At 43.1% G+C, this 25,506-nt stretch overlaps 1 protein-coding gene and 1 long non-coding RNA gene across 2 annotated transcripts in view; one reads left to right on the top strand and one right to left on the bottom strand.

Moving 5' to 3' along the window:
* Positions 1-25,506, top strand: part of CCDC60 (coiled-coil domain containing 60) — a 216,293-nt gene that overhangs the window by 41,484 nt on the left and 149,303 nt on the right. The window lies entirely within an intron of this gene.
* Positions 10,387-25,506, bottom strand: part of LOC104652046 (uncharacterized) — a 217,943-nt gene continuing 202,823 nt past the window's right edge. Inside the window, exon 3 of the long non-coding RNA XR_745399.3 lies at positions 10,387-10,667. This is a non-coding gene — a long non-coding RNA (uncharacterized LOC104652046). The remainder of the gene's footprint in view (positions 10,668-25,506) is intronic.

Here is a 25,506-nt window from a genome sequence, read left to right as displayed (position 1 = left end):
TGGCTGGGCCTGGTGGTGCGTGCCTATAATCCCAGCTACTTGGGAGGCTGAGGCAGGAGAATCACTTGAGCCCAGGAGGTGGAGGCTGCAGTGAACCAAAATAGTGCAACTGCACTCCAGCCTGGGTGACAGAGCAACACTCCATCTCAAACAAACAAACAAACAAACAAAACGACCTAAGTCTCAAGAGTTGGAGAAGTAAAATAAGAAATATCTTCCAATTGTCATAAACCCTTGTCTTTGTGACCACAAAAATCTGGTAAATTCAAATAATCAGTTCTGTTTTCCTTTTATTCTCAGTGTTTCCATGCACAAGTAATAACATCAGTCCTTTAACTCTGTAAACAGTTACAATATTATAAATAAAATTAAAAGTATCATTGACCATCATCCCAAATCAGTTTTACTCCAGAAGTAACAACCGTTCACTACATAGTTATGAGCTAAACTAACTAGTTATAATAATTAGTTATTATAACTAACAAAATAGTTATTAACTATTGAGTATGAGTCCTTCCATATCCCCACTTTTATGCACAACTAGTAAATGAAAACATTTGGAATCAAACCCAGGAAAATTTAGTTTCAAAGTCTTTTTATTCTGCCTCTAGGCATTTTTTCTGCACCAAATTTAACCACTGTGTGAACACAGGCTCTTAAACACTTTGCCAAGGAGCATAAAGAAGTGCTTGCAGCATGCCAGGCACTGAAGTGGCATCGTTGTCTGGGGTAAATGCCTGAGGTTCGTCGTCTCACGCCAGGGAAATCGAGAATGCAGATGCATAAGAAGTGAGTTTAAGAGTGATGGTTTCATAGGTGAAAGAAAGAAAAAGGTATAGCTCTCTCTCTCTTGCAGAGAGAGAGGGGCTCCTGAGTGGGACTTCCAGCTACATGGTGAAATGCACAGGGTTTTATAGAGGAGCTTGAGGAGGCGGTGTCTGATTCACAGGGTCCGAGAGGTTGGTCAGACCAGGTATGACATTTGCATAGTGTACAAAGAAGCTGGCCATCCCACCCAAATCTTTTCTTAGTAGATGAGTTCTCTACCTGGCCAGTGCCATGTCATCTGTTCCTTACTGTACACATAGTTGACGAAGAAAAGGAAGATGGAGCTGCCATGTTGAATGTGCCTGACCCTCAGGTAGCCTCTTCCTATTGGCACAGCTGCCGGCATTCACCTGTGCAAGCTTCTCACCTGCCTTTCTATGTCTGCAGCTTGATTTTACAGGCTGCTTTTTGTTAGAAAAGAAATGATGTAGGGCTTGCCCTTACCAAGATTCCCTTACCCTCACTATCTGCCTGAATAATTTCTTTCTAGCTCCTGTATCAGCACTATACAAAGTACCACAATTAATCTTTACAACCACCTCATGAGAGCCAGTGTCATTGGTCCCAGTTTTGCAGGCCCACAGACTGAGGCTCAAGAAAATTAAGTAACTGGTCATAGAACTAATTAACATCAGAGATAGGACTGGAAGCCAGGTCGGTCCATAGTCTTAATAAACATGGCATCTGCCTCCCAGGACACAGCTGAAATTTGCTGTCCTTCCAACAGTGGTAAGTGAATTGCTGACATTGTTTTAGTTTTTGTTTTTGCCAAAATCTTCAAGGGACAAGCCTAGATAATATCACAGACAAAGCCCTATGCACGGGCCAAAATGGACACATGCTGGTCAAGACAGCAGGCGGTAAGCCTGTTGGACATGTACAGAAAGCCACACCCATGGATGAATCCTCCCTCTGTACATGGTGAGCAAGACACTCATCTGAGATGTTGATAGCAATCGCTGCTCAGCCCAGAGCCGACACATCCTGGTGGGTCTGGAACCAGAGGGCCAGGTCATCAGAGGACAGCTTTATTCGGGAGTTCTCCACTCATTCTGGAAGCCCCCAGCTCGGCCTGGCTTGGTTGTACCAGACAGAGGCCAATTCCAGCCCTGAAGGGGAGAAGAAGGGAACAAAAAAAAAAAAAAGCAAACACCAGGAACTCATGCCAAACCTTTGCTAGGAAGCTAAAAATAGTTGTTGCTGTGGATGGCCACAGATCACAAAACACATATGCCAACATAATAACTGTGTATAAAATCACCCCATGTGGGGTGTCCTCCAAACTACTCACAATTAAACTTAAGTGATAATATATAGGACATCATTTTCCAGGTGGAGGACACTCAAATGTTTTGTGGCCTGGACACTCAGGATATGTTTAAAGGGCTGGACTGGACTGAAGACCAGCCAGAGCTTGCATCTGGAGGTATTGGCAGCCTTACCACCAATCATGAGTGTTGACCAGGGACCCACAAGACTTTGTTGGGTTACAGGAACCAAGAGGAAGTGTGCCATGGCATGGCAGAGGTGGGTAAGCCTCTTATCTCAACCTCTGTGAAATAGACACTCTAATAATCATACAATGCCTGTCACATAATGGGCCTCAGTGAAATGTTACTTACACCCAGGGCCTTCTTGAAAGTATGTACAGTGAAATGTGCAAACAGATCAGAGGAAGATTTAATTGCCATAGTCAAACACAGTAATTCACCTGCAGATGGTAATCAATGTGCAGGAGATGCTAAATATGGAAAGGCAATGACTGGTTTGAGCTGATCCAGGAAAGCTACTGGAGGTAGGGTGGCCCTTTGGCAATGAGTTGAAAGTTGAAAGTATAGATGTGCATATACATACCGATATGTACAGTGGATGATCAAAAGTCAAGCCCAACTCCACTGGTTACTAAAGTGTTTGTGTGGAGGTGCAGGCAAGAAGGTATCTCAATGTCTCTGTCTCTGAAATGGGCCCAAATGGAATCAGATTGTGGAGCGGGACTGCAAGAAGTCTTCTAGTTCATTCCTCACACACACATTCTCTAGGAGATGGCCAAGCATCTCAGAGGCTTTTTCAAGATTTTTCAGTATTAGATATAAATCCCTCAGGTACAGTTTTGTTTTATATTCTTAAGAGGACAACCACAGTTGAGTGGGAACAGTCATGTGTGCTAGAAGCAGCTGATACTGAATCTATTGTATTCATTTCCTTCCGACTCTGCATTTGGTGACATCATATTGGTAGAGCATGATGGGTGTATTTACACCGTGGGAATTGGCAAGCACTGTAGGTCTAATCGGGGCCTTTCCCTCTCCCCTGGAGAGTAGATTGTTAAGGATTTGCCAGTGTTTGTTGGGAAATTCATATCAAGAAAGTACGGTGAGAATCTGAGGTCATAATATCTCAGAGTTGAAGGGATTTTAGGTCTTCTCTTACCCAACCTCAGATTTAGTGCTAGAATTCTTCTCCCAGGAGTTTCTCTGAGGATGTGACAGTTACTACCAGCAGATGGTGAAATGGTTTTTCAGTGTTACATACACATTAACATGAAATCGCATAGCAGAAAAGGTCGTTGTTTTTAAATTTTCGCTTGTCCTTTTTTATTATGCAAAGTAGAAAGTCTCAATTTAGTGCTGTTCAGTCTTTAACACCTCTCCAAGGACTGGCTACTCTCCCTTTTAACAGAAAGGGCAGGCCTCAGGCTCAGAGCCTTGTGAAGATTAGTACCTAGCTGTAATTAAATACCTTGTTTTGTTTTTATTGTATTTACTTTTATAGTTACTTTCTATTTGTGACAGTGCAAGAATGGCTTTCTTCCTACAGTGATTGTAGCAAGTTTTCTTTTTATCACATTTCTTAGAGCTCACTTCAAGACAAATATTAAGCAAATTGTAATAAAAGTAATGTAGAGAGATGGCAAATATCCTGAAGGTGGTTTGTGAATGACCAACATGTCTAGAACACAGACGTGACCTAGGTCAGGCAGACTTTGCTTGAATATGCCCAGTGATGGGGGGTGGGAGGTCACCACTTTGCAAGGCATCTTCTGTTACTGTGATCAGTGAAACGTTTCATTTGAATTAGAAGGGACTTTTGCATTGTTTCTTTCCTCCCCATAACCACCATGTTTAAATTAAGCGTATTTCTCACAATACTCTCATATTGGGCCAAAACTATTCAGTCCACAAGGTTCCCAGTTTTTATCCTTGGTTTGTCTTTGGCTCAAAATCTCCATTAACTTTCATGGGCTTATGAGTCTTTATGGTGAACTGAGCCATAATGACCTTGAAGGTCTAATTCTGGACTTGGTGTGTCAACATTTCTCCAGTTGAAGCTGTTCTCCCTATACAGGAGGAATTAGTCTGTGGTTACCAAGCAAAAGTGGCAGGATAATTTGTTTCTATGCATTAAACTTCTGGAATTACAGTCTCTAACTCCCTATCTTTGTCCTTTGGAAAACCAGATCCTTGGTGTGATATCCTGATATTCAGTCTCAGTGGTAGTAATAACTGCTGTCTGCTGTGGCCTTCCTGTGTACCCGGCCCCAAGCTGACAGCTCGCCATGAATTCCATCACTTATACCTCACAACACTTTAGTGGCACCTCCTATGGCCACTCCCTTCTAAGGATGAGGAAGCTGGAGCTCAGGGAGTTGGGGTCACTCAAAGTCACCTGGCCAGCAAGCAGTGGAATCTGGACTCTTAGATCTGTGACTCCAAAGTCATTGCTCCAAGCTCATGACAAGGGTTTCTTATCTCAGACCCTGAGCTCTACAATGGAAAGTTGAAAGTTGAAGCAGGAGACATGGGGAGGTGCCCGTGCTATAACCAGAGACCCTTTAAGGAAAAGCCTTGTTTTCTGAAATCAGAAGAATGTGCAGTAAGTGAACACAAAGCAGGCTGCCTCTTTGCAGGCATCTGACACCTTCTCATGCATGACCTTCCAATCTTTATCATTAGTGCTTGAGAGAGAGAGAGAAAGAGAGAAAGGCAGGGCAGGGGCAGGATAGGAGAGAAACCCTACTTGACCCTCATCCAGGCAAATACGTACCTCTCTTCTTCCACAAACATGAAGCTGATTTTCATGTGCTTTAGCCACAATTCCTTTTTCCCTTGTCAATGTTGAGTAATTAAAATTTTCTCAAAATCTGCTAATGAGCTTCATAGCAGTCTTTAACATTTTACCATGAGGCAGAGATGTGTCTTCCAGCCCTGTTTTCAACGTTAACCCATTCAGCAGACTTGGCCTGAGGCCCCGCTGTGTGACAACCAGTGCACCGGTCACTGCGGGTACAGGGGCACAAGATGGGCTCCATTTCTACCCTCTGTCTTCATCCCAGTAAGTCCCGACACAGGAGGGGAACAGGATGCAAAGTACTGTGGGAGTGCCTAACTGATAAAGGGGGTAGAGGGAAAAGTGTTCCTGGCAGGGGGAAGAGTATCTGTGAAGGCCCTGAGGCATGAGACAGCAGGAGCTCAAGGAGGCCCAGTATGGCCTGTACTACTGGGCTGGCCCATCGTAGACATTCAGAACAGTGGGAATGAATGAATGAATGAGCAGAGTGTAATGGGGCACATTGGGAGATGAGGATGGAGACGTACACTCAGGCTGAGTCATAGTCTTTCAAGTCCGTTATGAGGAATTTTGACCTTGAGTCTAACTGCAAGGGGAGGCCATGGATGCATTCTACATAATCGTGATGTGGTTATGTTTCATGCTTCCCCAGACATGCCAGGCCACCAAGCTGTGACTATCTCACCAGCCACCCATCCCAACACACTCAATGTGAATACAAAGCTTTACTTCCCTTTGCTCCCAAAGAGATGAGGCACTGAAAATGCAGCAGACCCAGGGTAATTGGAGGTCTACTCATGGGGGAATCTCTTTGTGCTTGCCTGTTAACCATGTTTTTGAAGCTGGTCTTGCAGGCATAACCCTGGGTGGCAACTGCACTAGAAATTAAATTAATTAAGGAAATTAAATAAAGGCCACAGGTCTGGAAGTGATTGGATGAATAGAGATTTAAATTCAGATCTGGGCTGGGCTCAGTGGCTCACACCTATAATCCCAGCACTTTGGGAGGCCAAGGCAGGAGGATTGCTTGAGCACAGGAGTTCAAGGCCAACCTGGGCAACACAGTGAGATTCTATGTCTACAAAACTAAAATAAAACATATATTATCCAGATCTACTTTTGCCTCTATAGCATCTCTTTCTGGATGTTCTAGAGAAGTCTTCTGGCCCCACCCATATTTCCTATTTCGGAGATGGGAAGCTGTACAGACCACATGGTCCCATCCTCCAGGCTACAGATGATTGGACCAAAGAAAAACGCCTGATACAAGCTGCACCAATCAGATTTCCTTGTGGGGGAACTTGGACTTTGGATGCTGAGAGACTGATCCAGATAGTCACAGAGTGTGGAAATGAGGGCCCCATAAACTCTAGGGCTGGGAGAGCTATGATGGGCTGTGTGGGAGAGCAGAAGGAGCAAGGATAAAGAAAGAATAAAGAAAGGGATGTGCAGAAAATAGTGTATCTGAGCATCCATGCCCTTTTGAGAGCTCAAGAGACACAGCAAGTAGCTGAGCCTTACTGTCATTGGACACCATGAGATTTCCTACATTTTAAAAAACTTGAACTGAATGAACCTGTTTGTTTCTACCCACCACAGACCCCTGAATAAAACACAATCTAGACAACACAAGAGACCTTCAAGAGGGCCTGTTTATGAAGTGGGTGAACCTGTTATAGGCAGATGAAAAGACTTGGGGTATCCATCGGTTTCTTTGTAATATCTCTGCCAAGCCACTTTAAAGAGACAGAGCAAAGACATTGTGCAGCCAAGGGAGAGTGAAGGGAGAAAGGTGTCAAAGCACAGGGCTGCAAAATGAAAGATGCTTCATTAGGGATTTGGCATCTGCTTCTTAAGAAAGAAGAGGAGCACAGCTCAGGCCTCCTTTCTCCCCACAGCTTCACCACTAATAAAGGCAGCTGGGTGATGAGTTTCTGTATCTGGCAAATCCACTTCATTTTTCGTCCCTCTGTCGACTGCAATGTAAGACAGCTCAAGAAGAAATTAATACTCGGAGTCAGTGTCAGCCCCACTGACAGCAGATCAAGGCTGAAAGACAAATTGCTCATCACAGTTCAGGGAGCCGGAGCTGGGAGAAGACAGCCCTTCGTCCCCTGTGAGCTCTGGGGCAGCTCCCACTGGTGGCTGACTTTACAAGGGACCCACCCTGGCTTCTGCCTACCTATGAAGTTTATGGGAAGCTGCAAGGGGTTGGTCCTGGGGAGGCAGCCCATTGGGCATCCTCGGGGCCCCCTAATGACCCTGCATTTGCAGCCTGTCACCATGTCACTGGTATGACCAAGCCTAATGACCTAGAAAAGCTGTTTCTGTGCATCACCTGTCACTGGCTCATTCCAAGTCATGAATTCTATTTTTTTAATGACACCTTGACCACTTGGCTACGAAGCATATTGCATTTTGTGGGTTGAGTTCTGCACAAGCTCCTGACCAAACATTGAGTGGGGGCTGATATCCACTCCTCGCTTCACTGGCTAAACCAAGTGCCCTGGCATGGGGCTGCATCCATTTAGAGAGAGGGTGGCTTTTTCTAATTTGCACAGAGGTGCTGCTTAGATTAATGAAGTCCTGGCAACATTGTATTATAAAGTTATTGGCTTGTTTATGGTCTGTGTCCCCTAGGTAGAATATTAACTCCTTGAGGACAAGGACTGTGCTGGAAATACTCCATTTGCCTCTCCAGGGACACTTGCCACCCTTCTCCTCCCTGCCCTGTACTCCAGGAGGAGAACAAATTAATGATCTCCCTTGCTCCCCAGCCTCCAGTTAGATTCAGCCAATAGAAAGCACTACTAGGAGACCAAAGGTGAAATGGTTTGACTGTGTCCCCACCCACATCTCATCTTGAATTGTTGCTCCCATAATGCCCATATGTTGTGGGAAGGACCTGAAGGAAGATAATTGAATCATGGGGGCGGTTTCCCCCATACTGTTCTCTTGGTAGTGAATAAGTCTCATAAGATCTGATGGTTTTATAAAGGGCTTCCCCCTTTCACTTGGCTCTCATTCTCTCTTGCCTGCCGCCATATAAGATGTGCCTTTTGCTTTCTGCCATGATTGTAAGGCCCAGCCACATGGAACTATGAGTCCATTAAACCTTTTTAAAAAATATTAATCACCCAGTTTCAGGTATGTCTTTATCAATAGCATGAAAACAGACTAATACAAAAGGGAAGGGGGAGAGAAAGGTTTTATCTGTTCCTAGTTTCATTTCTGCTACATAGGCTTGGTTGGTTGTGACTCTCTGGTCTTGGCTCCTGTTACACAGCCTCTCCCTACACTAACCTCTTCCTTGCCAGCCGCTGCTCCCGCTCTGTGCCCCGTCAGGGTGGTAACAGCTCCCTGTTTTTGCTAGCCCCAGGGAACTGCACAATCCCTTGCAGCCTTCTTTCACCTATATCTGTGCAAATAGTCCCTCTATTCAACTCTTCCTCCAATTCCCGATTTGAGTACATCACCAATTTCCTTCCCAGAGCCCAGTTAAGATATAGAGATGTTGTCTGGTCCATTGCTGTGTCCCCAGCACCTAAAAGAATGTCCAGCACAGAGCAACCACTAACCATTCAATCTTTTATTTGTTGAATGAATAAATGATGATCCCCGAAGGTAGCAAGCCTTGGTTTTTCAGTGTTTTGTTAAAGACTCATTGGCATCCTCTTTATTCAGCCTTGCAGCTCAGCTGTTGGAAATCAGTCAGGAAGACCATTCCTCCCACCTCATCTTTCCATGTTCAGCAGTCTTCAAGTCTCCCTGTTCTCATTTATTTCAGACAACAGTTAGACCCTGTCTGAAAAATTTTGCTGCTGCTCTTGCCCTGGGTAGGTTGCAGGGGGTGGAGGGAAAAATAAGTGATACCCTTAGAGAAGCATCCTTTTTGATTTCTGAAAAAACAATGTTTTTCCTGCCATTCTTCTTTTCTTTACACCCATCTGTCAGACTCAGTCTCCTAAATTAGTTCTAGAGGATGCTTGCTGACCAGGGTAATTCCACACAAAAAACAAAAACAAACAAAAAAAAAAACTTGAACCAGTACAGCAGTAAGGTCTCCAGAGCTGTTTAGTCTGGGGAGCCATGGTGCCGTCGCCGCAAATGTGCACGTCTTAAGGAGTAGCTGGTCTGAGGGCTGTTGGGCATAATGACCAGGTGGCGGCATTCCAGTCCTGTAGAATATGTAGTATTTTCTCTCCAGGGTTTTGCAGAAATGACGCTGTCAGAGAAAACAATGATTTAATGGCCACACGACAGGAGCCTTGAGACTAATGGTACCCAACACGGAAAAATGTAGGAGACAACTGGAAGGCAATTATGGAACAGTCCGTGCCTACAACTCAGTCATTACCAGCCAGGCATTGCTAGGGAGCCTCTCTCCTTCAGAAGGTCAAATTCTTATGGTTCCAAGTGGTTGGGAGCAGAGCTGGTGCCGGAAAACACAGGGTGGATATTTCTATGGAGAATTGTCCAAAATAATGTATGTAGCACAGAGCACTCCATGCACCTCCCCTCTTCCATCCACCCCCTCCTCTATCCCCACCCCTCCACCCCCCCCTACACACACACACACACACTCCAATTTAAAAGATTCAGCTCTTCCACTTCCAAACTCAGTCCCCACCAAGCTTTGTTTACGCAGGCTAGGCAAAGTGACATTGTCTACTTGACAAGTAGCTTTTGATTAAAAACACACTGAACTCTGCCTGCGTAATTGTGCTGCACACATGAAAATCATTTGAGGGGCTGAGGAGAAGTTCCTCTTTGCCCTCAGAAAACCTGAAATATTGTTGTTGTTGTTGTTGTTTTTAAAGACCTCTGCCTTGCATGATTTGAACAAAAACTTAACATCTGTGCATTCTAGTATTTGCTAGATTTTTCTAATGAGCATGTGGGTTATTTTCCAAACATCTTTTTATGACAAAGCCATAAATTCACTCATTTGTGTTGCTAAAAGGACAAATGCCATATATATTTTTAAAAACACACACACGAATTTCTCTTAACTCTCACCTGCTTCCCATCTCCCAACTCCAGAGGTAAATGCTTTTATGTATGTGATGTGACTCATCCCACCCCCGTTTTCTATAAGTATAAATGTATATATATGAATCTCCACACATTTTATTTTGAGAATTATTTTGTTTTTCATAAATGGGATTATACCATATGTATTTATTTCACAACTCCTTAAAACTTAAATGTCTTGGAGATCTTGGAGATGTTGGGATCAGCGCATAAAAATTTACCTAATTGCTTTTAACGGCTGCCTCGAATTCTGTAGTGTTACTGAATCACAGTTTATTTCCCTTGTTCCCCTCTGATGCACATTTCAGGTTACTCTTAATGTCTCACGATTACATGCAATGCTATAATAAAACACTTGTACATGGCCTATCTGGACACATAAGCCCCAATTTCTATATGGGAGAGATAATTATATCAGTTAAGATACTTTTGGCTGCAAATAAAAGAAGATCCCAGTGGCTAAGCAATAAGCATTTTATTTTCTCTTGTTAAGGTGATTTCTGAAGGTTAGGGTGGTCCAAAGATGGTTAATTCAGTGGCTCGATGCCATCATCCTGAAGCCAGGTGCTTTCTTTCCATCTTTCTGATCTGCGACTCTCAGAGAGTTGAGAATGCCTCCCCCAGGGGTCATGTAATGGCTGGAGACATTCTAGGTGACATGTGCAGACATGCCTCTTCAGCTGCCCTTGGATCCCCTTGGCCAGGATTGAGCTGCAAACTCACACATACAACTGCCACTGGCAAGAGGAATGCGATGACCATCACTATCATGGACCAATTCTGATTCCCCCTCTCGTTCTTGGAAGAATAAAGTGAGAGGAAACAGATTTTATTAATCAAATTAACCTCCAGAAAATTACAGCCTACTTGAATAGCCAAGTACCAGTTCCTCTACATCTTCATCCACGTTTTCATAAGGTGTTTAACTTTCTGCCAGTGTGATGGGCAGAGAGGATATCTTGTTGTTTTCTTGTACCTACCTCATTATCAAGATTGAGGATCATCTACATATTCATTGTTTATTTATATTTTCTCTTTGGAGAATTGCCTATTTGTATTATTTGCTCTGTTTTCTAGTAGGCAGTTTGCTGCATTTTCATTGATTTGCAAAGTTTCTATATGTACATCCTGGAAACACGTATAATCAAGACATTTTAAAAGAGTCTTAAGAATAAACAAATTATGTATCTTCTTATTTTGATTCTCAAGTGCCTCTATAACAGTTTGGGGAGCAGAAGAAAATCCATTTCGTGGGATAGGTTATGGTGACGTGCTTTATAAACGGTGTGCTTCTGAACAAAATTTCCCAGACAGATGTTAAAATGCAATTGGAATACAATGCATAAAATTTCCTCCTTTTAGGAGGAAATTTACATGTCATCATGTACAAACAGCATAGGGATCAGCCCTGTTTTGATCATGACCACTTCCTACCTTGTGCCCTCATACCATCGTTTGACCTCTCTAAGTCTTATTTCACTCATTGTAAAATAGTCCTCCCTCTTGGCTCTTCCCATGCTCATGCACATTCATGACTTCCCACAGTAGCACCTGTGGCTCTCCATCTGTGGTCTGGGGCAGTCCAGAAGGGACAAGAAGGCAATGCCTTAAGGAGCATCCCTCTACCAATGGCAGAAAAATGATAACAGATAAGTACCTGAGTTGCCTTGCCTTCAGAATGCAACAACTCAAAGACAGCTTCTATATCAAGAGTCAACAACTACAGTTCACCAGCCAAATCTGGCCCACCACTTGTTTTTATAAATAAAGTTTTGTTGGAACACAGCCACACCCATTTATTTCCATATGTTCTATGGTTGCTTTCATACTACAAAGGCAGAGTTGTACAAGAGACTGTATACCCCCAAAAGCCTAATATTTATGGCGTGGCCCTTTCTAGACAAGTTTGCGGACCCCAACTCTATATTATTCCCCTGTGATGCCAGCAGGGTTGAGCCCCAAGTTGCCCACAGTGATCACCTGCTTGCTTGTTAACACACCTTCCTCTCCTTGTCTCACTGTCCTATGGGAGTTTCCCAGGATCACCTCCCAAATACACTACTTGTGCTCACAAAGCTGTAACATACTAGATAGGCTTAGAAAAGAAGCAGGTAGAGTGGGAAAAAACAGGAGATTTTGCTCCATGGTGAGTCTGAGCCCCTGAGCCCCAGACCCAAGTCATCTTTAGGGTTACCCACCTCCCATCACTTCCACAAATTACCACCAACACACAGGCACACATACATGCACACATGCACACACAGACAGACACACACACACAGAGCAAGCTTGCCATTCATTTGGGTAGTGGCTTTGCACACATTACCACTGTGAAAGCAACCATAGAACATATGTAAATAAATGGGTGTGGCTGAGGACTTAAAAACTAAATGGAAAATGCAAATGGAAGACAAAGATGCCTTCCTCTTCTCTGCATCAAGGAAAACACCCTGACTCCTGCCTGGTGTGTGGCCACGTGAAAGAAGTAGACTTTCTTCATAGGGAAGTACATCTGTTTAGTCTGTATTGATGCATATTCTCATATATAAAATAAATAGGTCATCAAACTTCTCTCCTAAGAGGGAAAGGGCTCCTAACATCTCACTAGTACATGTAATGCTACAATAACGCTACTCTCAAAATGTAGAGGACAAGGCTTAAATACATCTCACATTCAAGAGCCAGTTGTTCAGTTTCCATAAAGCTGTGCAGTTCAGAGTTAGTTTCTGAATTCTGAGTTCTAACTTGATCGGACTGTGGTCTGAAAGACTGTTTGTTATGATTTTTGTTCTTTTGCATTTGCTGAGGAGTCATTTACTTCCAATTATGTGGTCAATTTTAGAGTAGGTGTGATGTGGTGCTGAGAATGTATTTTCTGTGGATTTGGGGTGGAGAGTTCTGTAAATGTCTGTTAGGTTTGACTGGTCCAGGTCTGAGTTCAAGTCCTGGAAATCCTTGTTAATTTTCTGTCTCATTGATCTAATATTGACAGTGGAGTGTTAAAGTCTCCCACTATTATTGTGTGGGAGTCTAAGTCTCTTTGTAAGTCATTAAGAACTTGCTTTATGTATCCGGGTGCTCCTGTATTGGGTGTGTATGTATTTAGGATCGTTAGCTCTTCTTGTTGCATTGATCCTTTTACCATTATATAATGTCCTTCTTCGTCTCTTCTGATCTTTGTTGGTTTAAAGTCTATTTTATCAGAGACTAGAATTGCAACTCCTGCCTTTTTTTTTTTTTCCTCCCCATTTGCTTGGTAAATCTTCCTCCATCCCTTTATTTTGAGCCTTTGTGTACCCTTGCATATGAGATGGGTTTCCTGGATATGACACACTGATGGGTTTTGGCATTTTACCCAATTTGCCAGTCTGTGTCTTTTGATTGGGGCGTTTAGCCCATTTTCATTTACTGTTAATATTGTTATGTGTATTTGATCCTGCCATTTTGATGCTAGCTGGCTGTTTTGCCCATCAGTTTATGCATTTTCTTCATTCTGTCAATGCTCTTTACCACTTGGTATGTTTTTGGAGTGGCTGGTACTGTTTGTTTCTTTCTATGTTTAGTGCTTCTTTCAGGAGCTCTTGTAAAGCAGGCCTGGTGGTGATGAAATCTCTGAGTAATTGCTTCCCCATAAAGGATTTTATTTCTCCTTCACTTACGAAGCTTAGTTTGGCTGGATATGAAATTTCTCTTGAATGTTGACTGGATAAACAATGAAATGAAGGCAGAAATAAAGATGTTCTTTGAAACCAATGAGAACGAAGATAAAACATACCACACAATCTCTGGGACACATGTAAAGCAGTGTCTAGAGGAAAATTTGTAGCAATAAATGCCCACATGAGAAGCAAGGAAAGATCTAAAATCGACACCCTATCATCAAAATTGAAAGAGCTAGAGGAGCAAGATCAAAAACACTCAAAATCTAGCAGAAGACAAAAAAATAACTAAGATCAGAGCAAAACTGAAGGAGATAGAGACACAAAAAAAACCTTCAAAAAAATCAATGAATTCAGGAGCTGCTTTTTCAAAAAGAGCAACAAAATAGACAGCCTACTAACCAGATTAATAAAAAAGAAAAGATAAAGAATCAAATAGATGCAATAAAAAAGATAAAGGGGATATCACCACAGATTCCACAGAAATACAAACCATCATCAAAGATTACTATAAACAACTCTATGCACATAAACTAGTAAACCTGGAAGAAATGGATAAATTCCTGAACACTGCATCCTCCCAAGCCTAAACCAGGAAGAAGTTGAAACCCTGAATAGACCAATAACAAGAGCTGAAGTTAAGGCAGCAATTAATAGCCTACCAACCAAAAAAAAGCCCAGGTCCAGATGGGTTCACAGCCAAATTCTACCAGACATACAAAGAAGAGCTGGTACCACTCCTTCTGAAACTATTCCAAACAATCCAAAAAGAGGGAACCCTTCCCAAATTATTTTATGAGAACAACATCATCTTGATACCAAAACCTGGCAGACACTCAACAAGAAAAGAAAACTTCAGGCCAATATCCACGATGAACATAGATGTAAAAATCTTCAATAAAATACTGGCAAACCAACTGCAACAGCATATCAAAAAGCTTATCCATCATGATCAAGTACAATTCATCCCGGGGAGGCAAGGCTAGTTCAACATATGTGAGTCTATAAACATAATTCATCACATAAACAGAACCAAATACAAAAAACACATGATTATCTCAATAGATGCAGAGAAGGCCTTTGACAAAATTCAACAGCCCTTTATGCTAAAAATCCTCAATAAAATAGGTATTGATGGAACATACCTCAAAATAATAAAAGCTATTCACGACAAACCCATGGCCAATATCATACTGAATGGGCAAAAACTGGAGGTATTCCCTTTGAAATCTGGCACTAGACAAGAATGCCCTCTCTCACCACTCCTATTCAATAGAATATTGGAAGTTCTAGCCAGAGCAATCAGGCAAGAAAAAGAAATAAAGGGTATCCAATTAGGAAAGGAGGAAGTCAAATTGTCTCTATTTGCAGACAACATGATTGTATATTTACAATACCCCATTGTCTCAGCCCAAAATCTCCTGAAACTGATAAGCAACTTTAGCAAAGTCTCAGGATACAAAATCAATGTGCAAAAATCACAAGCATTCCTGTACACCAATAACAGACTTTAAGAGAGCCAAATCAAGAACGAACTGCCATTCACAATTGCTACAAAGAGAATAAGATACCTAGGAATATAACTAACAAAGAATGTAACGGACACCTTCAAGGAGAACTACAAACCCCTGCTCAACGAAATAAGAGAGGACACAAACAGATGGAGAAACATTCCATGCTCATGGTTAGGAAGAATCAATATCGTGAAAATGGCCATACTACCCAAAGTAATTTACAGATTCAACGCTATCCCCATCAAGCTACCAATGACCTTCTTCACAGAACTGAAAAAAAAAAACACCTTAAACTTCATATGGAACCAAAAGAGAGGCCACAGAACCAAGTCAATACTAAGCAAAAAGAACAAAGCTGGAGGCATTACACTACCAGAATTCAAACTATACTACAAGGCTACAGTAATCAAAACAGCATGGTACTGGTACCAAAACAGAGATATAGACCAATGGAACAGAACAGAGGCCTCGGAGGCAACACCACACATCTACAGCCATCTGATCTTTGACAAACCTGACAAAAATAAGCAATCGGGAAAGATTCCCTGTTTAATAAATGGTGTTGGCAAAACTGGCTAGTCATGTGCAGAAAGCAGAAACTGGACCCATTCCTGACACCTTACACTAAAATTAACTCCAGATGGATTAAAGACTTAAACATAAGACCTAACACCATAAAAACCCTAGAAGAAAATCTAGGCAAAACCATTCAGGACATAGGCATAGGCAAGGACTTCATGACCAAAACACCAAAAGCATTGTCAACAAAAGCCAAAATAGACAAATGGGACCTAATCAAACTCCACAGCTTCTGCATGGCAAATGAAACAGTCATTAGAATGAATCAGCAACCAACAGAATGGGAAACAATTTTTGCAATCTACCCATCAGACAAATGGCTAATATCCAGAATCTACAAAGAATTAAAACAAAGTTACAATAAAAAAACAAGCCCATGTAAAAGTCGGTGAAGAACATAAACACAGACTTTACAAAAGAAGATATATATGAGGCCAAGAAACATGAAAAAATGCTCATCATCACTGGTCATTAGAGAAATGCAAATCAAAACTACACTGAGATACCATCTCATGACAGTTAGAATGGTGATTATTTAAAAATCTGGAGACAACAGATGCTGGAGAGGATGTGGAGAAACAGGAACACTTTCACACTGTTGGTGGGAGTGTAAATTAGTTCTACCATTGAGGAAGAGAGTGTGGCGATTCCTCGAGGACCTCAAAATAGAAATTCCATTTGACCCAGCAATCCCATTACTGGGTATATATCCAAAGGATTATAAATCGTTCTACTATAAGGACACATGCACACGAATGTTCATTGCACACAGTTTACAATAGCAAAGACCTGGAACCAACACAAATGCCCATCGATGATAGACTGGACAGGGAAAATGTGGCACATATACACCATGGAAAATATGCAGCCATAAAAAATGATGAGTTCGTGTCCTTTGCAAGGACATGGATGAACCTGGAAACCATCATTCTCAGCAAATGGACACAAGAATAGAAAACCAAACACTGCATGTTCTCACTCATAGGTGGGTGTTGAACAGTGAGAACACATGGACACAGGGAGGGGAGCATCACACACTGGGGTCTGTCGGGGGAAATAGAGAAGGGATAGCGGGGGGTGGGGAGTTGGGGAGAGAGAGCATGGGGAGAAATGCCAGATATAGGTGATGGGCAGTATGGCATCAAATCACACTGCCATGTGTGTACCTATGCAACAATCTTGCATGTTCTTCACATATACCCCAAAACCTAAGATGCAATAAAAATAATAAATAAATACATCTTGCATCTTCCCACCTCCAGGCATTTGCATGGGCCACGCCTGCTGCCCAGAACATTCCCTTAATAAACACACCTTTGTCCTTCTTTGGGTCTGTTTTGATACCACGTCCCCCAAGACACCTTCCATAATCCTCCCTGCAAGTGCTCCCTGTCACCAAGCAGATCAGGTCCCTATAACACTGTGTTTGTTGCACTTACTAAATGTATCCATCCTGGCACTTACCATAATAACTAAATAAATGTTTGCTTAATGTCTTTTCTCTCCAACCGGTTTATAAATCACATCTCTCCTGTTTACAGTCTGCGCCCCAGTGCCTGACATTTAGTGGATAACCAATATATTTTTAAAGAGATGAATCAATGAATGAATGAATGGACAAATGAATGAATGGATTGAGTAGACCCCTCAGAGAATCCAGTGGCCATTCTTTCAGTATAATGATTCCAAGATGAGTTATTTGATGACCGAAAGCTCTCTGCTTCTCAAATTCTAATCTGCAAGAGGCATCACCTGGAGATCCTTGTGAAAATGCAGATTTGAATTCAGCAACTCGGAGTAGGGCTGAAACTTGCTTTTCTGATGAGTCCCCAGGTGACATAGAGGTTTGTAGTTCCTGAGTCACACTTTGGGTAGCAAGGAGTTAGATGATCTTAAGCAAGAACAGTGGCAGGTGCATTTATTTTTAAAGCACTCATTCCCTTTGCCTTCGTTGACCTTTATTTTTACAAAAGTTCTAAAAAGCAGCAGTGCTTCCAGGCGGGGCAGCCATGCCACTTGGCTTAATTTCCTGCTGCTTAACGTCAGGCCAACTAGTCAGACCTCAATACGTATTCAGGATTTTGTATGATGCCATTTCTCATTTCGGATTAACCAGGTTCCTCAACAAAGCACCCAGTACTGCATGACTTTACTTTTTATAAAATGTGAGGGGAGGATGTGAGGTTGCTGAGCTGAACCAAATTCAAGAAGCATCAGAAAATGGACTGTTACCCATGTGTCTCCATGGCTATTCTGCGTTCCTCTAAGACACAGTGGGACCAGTAACACCTAGGGTCACCATTCATACCAGTGTGACTTCTTTTTCCAAGTATGTGCCTGTGTTTGTGTTTGTGTTTGTGTGTGTGTGTGTGTGTGTGTCTTTTCTCAAAATGCCATCCACATCTGGGTGCTTTCAGGACTTATAGAGGGTATTCTGAACTGCAGACCCTGGGGACTTCAACACTAACCATCAAATTGCAGAAACACCAGACAATGCCTCAATGTCTTAGGCATTGATATAATAGGTATAATGTTAGAACTTGGGATCTAGCCTCAGACTGATCTGGATTGGAAGGCCTCCATCCATACTTCATAGCTATGTGCCTTTGGGCAAGTTACTTAGCTTTCTTGGTCCTCAGTTTCTGCCTCTGCACAATGACAGCAACAATAACCTCTACCGGAAAGAGCTTTTGTGAATGTCAAACAGAGAAGTGCATAACGTGCATGTGGTAATGTGCATGCAATGTGATGCTGCAGTGTCTGACACCTAGCAAATGAGAGCTATCATTGTCACTGTTATTGTTGTTGTTGGTACCCGTAAAGAAAGTTAAAAGAATTTTGTTTTGTAGGTTGACAGGGCTTTTCTGTATTAGGATAAGCAAAGGTCCAGTGTCATTTTCTTCCTTCTGAACCCTGCAGAAATGCTTGGTCTAAAGAGGCCACCTTCTGGAAGCCTTCTGCAGTGGGAAGCTGCAGCATACCAGTGGGTTGCGTGGCATGTCTGAGCGCTTGAGACAGCTGCACCTTCTACTGCTTTGCTCCCCTATGCAATTTGGTATGCATTATTGCAGCAGTCTGGGAACAAAACTCGGGACAGAGCTCTGGAAGTATTCGCGATCTATGGTTATAAGACCAGCTAACTCAGGCCCTCTCAATCATTAAGTAATATAAACCCTTTCAGAGATCAAGAGAGGGGAATTTATTCTAGAGACAAAGGGTGTCCTGTGGAGTTCAGAGGTAGGAGATGCTGTGGGACCTTCCCAGTGGACTCCCAAGACCTAGGATATCACTGGCCTAGGATATCCACCACTTCAGATCCACCCTCTGCAGCCCAGCAGACGTGGAAGAATGCAACTACTCACAGAGACCCTGTTTCTCTGAGAACTGCCTCCTGTTTGACTGTAGCCAGCTTTGAACTGTGTGACACAGCTCCACTCTCTTCACCTCTGCTGTGGGGAGAAGTGGACACTTGACCCAAGCTGGGCCAATAAGGTTCTTCCCTGAGAGTTTGGAATTAAGGCTGAATTACTCCTGGCTGGTTTTCTCATCTGTAAAATGGTGATAATAATAGTAACATTTGCCTAGTAGAGTTGCCATAGAGATCGAATGAGAGATTCCATGCCAAGTTCTTACTCAACACAGGGTGCATAATAAGCACTCAATAAAATGACTGTTGTGATCATTGTTGTATCCAATACCCAATACCATAGCATAAGGCCTAGCACAAAGTGGTGCTCAATAAATATTTATGGGATGAATGAATGAATCAATCAATCAATCAGGGAATGCCATAGGCTTCCATCAGCCATGCTAGCTGATACTCAGCTAGCATCATTGGTTTATACCAATGCAGGAACCACATGTTTGTACAAAATCTGTCTTTGGAAAACACTGGACTTTGCCTCCTAAACAAAACCAAGTTGAACATCCTAACCCTGAGTCTCGTGTTCGTGAAGTGCAAGGGCTACGTAACAGTTTTGTGGCCAGGTGTGGTGGCTCACACCTATAATCCCAACACTTTGGGAAGCCGAAGCAGGTGGATTGTTTGAGCCAAGAAGTTTGAAACCACCCTGGGCAACATGGTAAGAATCCATCACCACAAAAATACAAAAAAAAAAATCAGATGGGCATGGTGGCACATGCCTATGGTCCCAGCTACTTAGGAGGCTTGAAGTGAGAGAATCGCTTCAGCCCATGAGGTTGAGGCTGCAGTGAGTTGTAATTGTGCCACTGCACTCCAGCCTGGGTGACAGAGCAAGATCCTGTCTCAAAAAAGAAAGAGTTCTGAGGGTTGCCAGGTACTCACAATACATTTTACAGCTCATTAAATCTCTAGTTAGACAAACTCAAATCATTTGTTTTTGTTAAAATGAGATTTGGGCCATTTCAAAGATTTCACCGTGCAGGAAATATGGTTTAAGTTTTCCTTTGAAAAGGAGGAGGGGGAAAATGCATTTCACAATAGCATCCAAGAGTTCCACAGCATATTTCTCATTTTATACTTCCTGCAGTCATTCTCTCTTTCACAAATGATTCCTTGTTTTGCTTTCACTGCTCCCGAATAGTATTTATTTTGTCTGCATCTCCACCTACGCCCTAGGCTCACAAATGCACATCCTGGAGATTTGTACCTGCAGTAAACAGGGATCATGTTTATATATTTCAAATGTAGCTGCAGTAAACAACTTTTGAAATGTACATGGAGTAAACGCAGACAAACATGCTTAATCAACTCGCCCTTGGAGAGCAAGACACAGGGAAAGTTTTGCAAATGGAATTAACTCCCAGTGGCTTAGAAAAAAGCCTTCAAAGTGACAACTCGTGCCCACACCTGGACAGCCTTCAGCAGGAAAGAAATATCAGTCTGGAGCTTCCTGCTTTTGTGTGACATTTTCAGTGAAGGGACAGAGCAAGGAAATAAGGATTCATTTAGTAAATGACAGAAGGTCAGATGACCGCTTCTGGTGCAACAGGGCTACAATGAAGCCATCAGACATTAACCAGCACCTTCAGGAGTGAGCACTCAACACATACCACCTTTGGCGTTGTAAAACAGTGTTTAACAGCCCTGATTATCTTGAATTTAAGTATTTTAGAGTCTCAAGATGCTGGAACTGTGAAAGGCCCTTAATAGGCTCCCAGAAAATATTTGTGGAACTTATAATAATTATGCTAGATAAAAAATGACAGATCCCATTTACCAATAGCTTGCTACATGCCAGACATTCTGTATTCACTAAGTTTAATTGTTACAACTGTACCGCAAGGCAGGTATTGTTATAAGCACCTTGACCATTGTAGAAATGAGAGCATAGAGGCTTAGAGAAGATAAATAACTTGTCCAAGGTCACTCCACCAGCCCATGAGGTTGAGGCTGCAGTGAGTTGTAATTGCAGAAGCTTGAGGATTTGAAACCTATGTCTGTCTGATACTAAAATCCACATTATTGCCTCTTGTCTCCCCAAACCCTCTCCTTTTTCTTCTTAAAAGCATTTTCCCAGAGGACGGGTGCAGTGGCTCAGGCCTGTAATCCCCGCACTTTGGGAGGCAAAGGCGGGCAGATCACCTGACGTCATGAGTTGGAGACCATCTTGACCAATGTGGAGAAACCCTGTCTTCACTAAAAATACAAAAAAAAAAAAAAAAATTAGCTGGGCATGATAGCAGGCAACTGTAATCCCAGCTACTCCGGAGGCTGAGACAGGAGAATAGCTTTAACCCATGAGGTGGAGGTTGCAGTGAGCTAAGATCTCACCACTGCACTCCAGCCTGGGCAACAGAGCAAGACTCCATCTCAGAAAGACGAAGAAGAAGAAGGAGGAGGAGGAGGAGGAGGAGGAGGAGGAGGAGGAGAAGGAGGCGGAGGAGGAGGAGGAGGAGGAGAAGGAGAAGGAGAAGGAGAGGAAGAGGAAGAGGAAGAGGAAGAAGAAGAAGAGGAAGAAGAAAGAAGAAAGAAAGAAGAAAGAAGGAAGAAGGAAGGAAGAAGGAAGAAGGAGAAGAAGAAAGAAGAAGAAGAAGGAGAACAAAGAGAAGCCCAGGCAGGAGGATCACTTGAGCCCAGGAGTTTGAAACCAGCCTGAGCAACATAGTGAAACTCGCATCTCTACAACCACCACCACCACAACAAAGCATTTTCCCTAGTTCCTTCTACCTGTTACAAAGGAAACAGGGTAATTTCATGCTTCAAGGGATCTACACACTAGCATCCACCCACTATGTGGTAGTGTCCAGGCAGCAACATACATCATGCCTCTTGCAAAGCTAAAGGAGACCTCTCACTGATCCCCAGACATCCCCCCAAAAGCACAGTTGCACTTGCTAGTTACTCCCAGAATGAATACCCCTCTGGATGCACAGAAAACAGTAATTCTCATGAGCGACCAAGGCATGGTGTACATGATCACATGAGCAACTGGTCTCCCCAAGACTGAATGGGAAAATTGAATACCTTTGTCCTTCATGTGCTTTTTGTCCTTGCCACCTTCCAGCTGTTGCATCTCCTGTTAAATTACATCATTTTCCTCCAACTTTCATTAGTCAAACAACAAACACTCCTTGATCCCTTGCAAAGACAAGGCCAGCTCTGATCTCGGGATCAGATCCCTACCTGAATAGGGGCAGATGCATAAAACGAGTAACTTTAGTGCATGAGCTTGGTGTTCCAAGAAGAGAGACTTGATCAAAAAGCGATGGAAACACAGAGAAGAATGACTAACTCCGCCAGTGGAGGGAGGACTGAAGAAGGGGGTGCTTAGAAAGGCTTCATCATGGCGATGATATTTAAGTTGGGTCTTGAAGGATGAGTAGTTTTCCAAGTGAGGGAGGAGAGAAACAGCATTGCCTGCAGAAGGTATAATGTGCTTCCAGGAGCTCAGTATGTTTCAAAAGTATTCAGAGTGACTGCAGGAAAGAGTGTGTGTGGGCAGAGGTGCAACTAACAGATGCAAAGTCATGAATGACTCTATAGAATGCTCCAAAGAATTGAGGCTTTGCTTTGTGGTCAGTGGAAGCCACTGAAGGGTCTTGAGAAAGAGCATGTGTATTAGTCCATTCTTGCACCACTATTAAGAAATACCTGAGACTAGATAATTTATAAAGAAGAGAAGTTTAACTGGCTCACAGGCTGGACAGGAAGCATGATGCTGGCTTCTGGAGAAGCCTCAGGAAACTTACAACCATGGTGGAAGGCAAAGGAGAAGCAGGCCTATCTTACCAAGGGGGGAAGAAAGGTTGGTGGCGGGGGAGCCACATACTTTTAAACAATCAGATCTTGAAGTAACTCACTATCACGAGAACAGCACCAAAGGGGAAATCCACCCCCCATCAACCAGTCACCTCCCACTAGCACCTTCCAACACTGAGGATTACAATTTGACACAAAATTTGGGCAGAAACAAAGACTCGAACCATATTAGCATGGTAGTAAGCTTCACTCTACGGAAAGATCGCACATTAGTTTTTAGGGCTGCTATAACCAATGATCACAAATGGGTGGCTCAAGACAACAGACATTTATTCTCTCACCGTTCAGGAGGTGAGAAGTCCAAAACCAACATGTCAGCAGGGTTGGTTCCTCTGGCACGTTCCATGCCTCTCTCCCAGCTTCTGGTGGCTCCTGCAATCCTTGGTGTTTCTTGGCCTGTAGCCTCGTCACTCCAGTCTCTGCTTCCATCTTCACAGGGCATTCTCCTCTAACATGTGTCCTCTCCTTTCCTTTCCTTTCTTTCTTTCTTTTTTTTTTTTTTTTTTTTTTTTTGAGACAGAGTCTCATTCTGTCGCCCAGGCTGGAGTGCAGCGGTGTGATCTCAGCTCACTGCAATATTCGCCTCCTGGGTTCAAGCAATTCTCCTGCCTCAGCCTCCCAGTTAGCTGGAATTACAGGCACCCACCACCTCACCTGGCTAATTTTTGTATTTGTAGTAGAGACAGGGTCTCACCACATTGGCCAGGCTGGTGTCGAACTCTTGACCTCAAGTGATTCATCTGCCTCAGCCTCCTAAAGTGCTAGGATTACAGGCATGAGCCACCACACCTGGCCTCGTCCTCTCCTTTTCTTGTGAAGACACCAGCCATTGGACTTAGGCTCCAATTTAGTACGACTTTATCTTGACTAATTACATCTTCAAAGGTAACATATAAGGTCCCATTCTGGGTGGATGTGAGTTTCAGAGGGACACTATTCAACCCACTCCAGATTGTGTAGAAGTGAGAGTGGCAGTGGGAACCTAGGAGACCAGCCAGAAAGCCAGCCCCACAGCGGGGGAATGGGTCATGGATACAGCAGTGGAACAGCCACCCAGTATTACACCAAGGACTTCAGTGTGGGCCCTTTCCCAGAAAGAAGGGGGTCGTAATGACACAGTGAGTCCCATTGAGTCCCATTGGAAGGGACCACTGGCCAGGCACGGTGGCTCATGCCTGTAATTCCAACACTTTGAGAGGCCAAGGCAGGAGGATCACCTGAGTTTAAGAGTTTAAGACCAGTCTAGGCAATATAGCAAGACCTTGTCCCTAAAAAAATTTTAAAAATTAGCCAGTCCTGGTGGTGTGTGCCTGTAGTCCTAGCTACTCAAGGTGCTGACGTGGGAGGATCACTTGAGCCCAGGAGTTCCCGGCTGCAGTGAGCCATGATGGTACCACTGCTCTCCAGCCTGGATGGTAGAGCAAGACTCCATTTCTTTAAAAATAAAATTAAATTGCTCACGTTTTCTTTTTACTGATAAAAGTGGTTATGGACATTAGTAAGTGGTGAAGCCAGTATTTTACAATTAGATAATCTGTCTTGAGGAGCCCTTTATATTATAGTCTTAAGATTGTTTAATACATACTGGCTATTTGTAGTAACGTTTAGTTTAGGCCTTCAAGAGCTGAGGAGCTTATTGGCAGAGCCCGTAATTCTCTTAATAGATAATATTTATTAAGCACACACTAAATGCCAGTTACTATGCGAGGTGCCTTGAATTCATTAGTTGTAATTCTCAGACCTCCAAAAAGAAAGGCAATATTATGAATGTCTCCTTTCTACAGATGAGGAAATTGACACATGGGGACGTTCTAACTTGCCCAGGGTCACACAGTGATGGCACTGACCTGTAATTTAGGGCCATGCAATGCCAAAGGAAGTTTTTCAAACCAACAGAAACCATTGAGAAAAAAATATAGGATGAAGGGTGGTGGGGTATGGATATTTCATAAATTCGAAAGGACCCAATTTATCTAAATCCCAAAGAAGAAGTCTTCATGTCCCCAGCTTGGGATAAAGAATCAGTTCTGGAAGCCTGGATGACAAACTGGGGTCACCCTCTTAGTGCATGGGGTGCTCAAAAGGAGATACACCCAGAACCCAAATGGGCATCATCTTGTCAAAAGAGGGACCTGGAATCCAACTTAATTAATCCTCTTCTCACTACCAACATTCCCCTTACCCTCCCATCTGCTCTTTTCTCCAGGGATTAAGGGACCTTTTCAGTTCCAGCTCATTCAGAATAAATATCCTTCAAATGAGTGGCCAATTTCTTTTTTTTCCTTTGAGCCTGACACACGGAGCCAGCTGTTGACTTAGGAAACTCTGCCAACAGAGCCTGTCAGGTGCAGACCTCATCTGGTGTCTGCTTGGGATTTTCCTTTTAATTATAATTATACCTCAAAGGGAATCTGGAACTCACAGAGCCAAAGATCAAAGCCTCACAAGGGACTACATTCTCCCTAACAGTCCCCAACAGGGCTCTGAAGACAGGGGGGAAGGGAAAGATGAAGGTGATGCCATCAGCCTGGCTAACCTCAGCCTTCCCACCCTGTGTTCACATGGCTGCCACCGGGCATCC

This window comes from Saimiri boliviensis, chromosome 7 (assembly GCF_048565385.1).
Source record: "Saimiri boliviensis isolate mSaiBol1 chromosome 7, mSaiBol1.pri, whole genome shotgun sequence".
Taxonomy (NCBI): domain Eukaryota; kingdom Metazoa; phylum Chordata; class Mammalia; order Primates; family Cebidae; genus Saimiri; species Saimiri boliviensis.
Note: the sequence above shows the minus strand (reverse complement) of the source record. Positions and strands in the feature narration are given on the sequence as shown.